A 2,273-nucleotide genomic window follows, 5' to 3' on the forward strand; every position below is an offset into this window, starting at 1 on the left:
GAAATATTCATCTCCAGAATTTTTTTTTCCTAAATAGGCTGAATGAGCAGTATTTTCAGGTAATGAAGAATAAGTTAAAATCTTGGTCTCCAACAAAGAAGCATTTTTGGTCTCTGATGTTTTGTAATGTTACTTACTATCATTCCAGTATTGATGAAAATATTATTGAATGATTTTAGCCTGCAAACTTCTGTTTACTCATACTCTCAAGTAAGAGTAGTGGGGCTGTGAAGATGGAGAAAATGTACCTCAAACACAGTGCAAACACTCAGACTGTGAGTAGGGCAATAATTTTATTTCAGCTCTACTTCAATTTAAATCTATGGGAAAAACAGTTTGTTTACAGGAGCAGAAACTGTTATGTTTCTAAAGAAATGTGATGTAACCAATGTAATCATTGACAATCTATGCGTGTTTTTATACATTTCATCTCTGTTTTAAAATATTTTTATGACATTCATGTTTAAAATTGTTTTTAGATTATAAGTAAGCTGCATGTTAAAAATTGAGCTGTATAAGAAAGAGGAAATAGAGTGAAAACTTTGGTGTTTTAATCTGTGCATTTGTGTGTGTGTGTGAGTGAGAGAGAGAGAGAGAGAGAGAAAGAGAGAGAAATTCAGTGTTTTCATTTTGTATGCATTAAACTGTCTTGTCAAAACTCAGATCTAAGATTGTTCAGTAGATATATGGGAAAATTTTTTTATCACTTTAAATTAAAATTTCAGCTTTACTGGGCATTCTGGAAGAAAATATGTTATGCTGATGATAAAGTGAGAACCTTAAGAGTACACTCATATGATGGTAGAAAATGTGATGGACCAAATGCAGAAGCTAGACACGTCCTGTGAGTACTAATTTTAGTTACAATGGTATAGAAAAATGTGGTGCATTTAAACTTCTCTTCCAGCTCATGATGGCTTTGCAAGATACTTTCAAAGAAGCAAATGTCTACAGCTTTACTTTACTTAAGCTAAACAACTTTGGTGAATGATTTAGATTCAGATTGTTACATCCAGCCATAGAAAATCTGGTGTTAATTGGGATGATGTGAGTGAGTATCTTCCTTTTTTGAATATCACTTAAAACAGGTAATTTTTTAAGCCTTGAAGATGAGAAAAATATTACTTATCTAACAGAACTATTTTAACAGCTATTTAATTTATAATTATCTATTATAACTATAGATACTGAACACTTAACATATACTCTGCTGGGGCACATATATTATTTTACCAGCTGCTAAATGGTTATCTTCTTTTTTCCCCTGATATTTTAATGCTGAGGTAGAAAATGGAAAATCATGAAGAAAAAATCTCACCTGTGAAAATCATGGCAGTTAGCTTTGTGAAGACACAATGGCCTCCGTGGGGACATGGGATTATGCAGAGGCATGATTAGTACAGTTGTTCTGTCTTCTGCAGTTCAGTCAGGGACACTTTGAGAGAGGAAAGTTTAAGCAACATATATTAGAAGTTGATAACGGGCCCAGCATTCTTAGAACAGATGGGCTTAGGGAACACGAGTTGTAGTTCCTTGGCAGAATGCCATGGTGGATATGAGAAACTGTGAACTGTGTTGAAACTGAGCTTACTGAGCAGAAAAAGAGAATACTAAAAAATTTTAAGTTGGAAGGGTATGTATTAGATCATTTCTAATGGTCCCGAAGTATGATCATTGCCTGCCTGACTATGTAAGACTCTTGGAATGTTAAGAATAGATTCCTGAGCTTAGCCCTTTGGCGACTCTGGTATACTGTGTCTAAGATGAAGTCTGCAAACAATTTTTAAAGAAGAGATATAAAAATTATACAAAACTGGGATGAGTGCGGTGGCTCATGCCTGTAATCCCAGCACTTTGGGAGGCTGAGGCGGGTGGATCACCTGAGGTCGGGAGTTCGAGACCAGATTGACCAATGTGGAGAAACCCCATCTCTACTAAAGAGGCCAGAGAATTGCTTAAACCCGGGAGGTAGAGGTTACAGTGAGCCAATATCGCGCCATTGCACTCGAGCCTTGGCAACAAAAACAAAACTCCGTCGCAGAAGAAAAAAAAAATATAGAAAACTAGAATAGTGCATTGGCACTCAATATCCAGATCTGACACTTATCATGATCTTACCATGTTTGCTTCATCAGTCCCTTTTTTCTTTGCTGAAATATCTGAAAGCAAATCCAAAGCATCGTATTATTTCACTGCTGTGAACATTTTGGGTGGGTACCGTGATGTCACACCTAGCAAAAGCAGCAGCAGGCCTTCAGCTTCATCTCACATAC

The sequence above is a fragment of the Rhinopithecus bieti genome, unplaced genomic scaffold (assembly GCF_001698545.2).
Source record: "Rhinopithecus bieti isolate Rb0 unplaced genomic scaffold, ASM169854v2 scaffold_30462, whole genome shotgun sequence".
In the NCBI taxonomy this organism is placed as follows: Eukaryota; Metazoa; Chordata; class Mammalia; order Primates; family Cercopithecidae; genus Rhinopithecus; species Rhinopithecus bieti.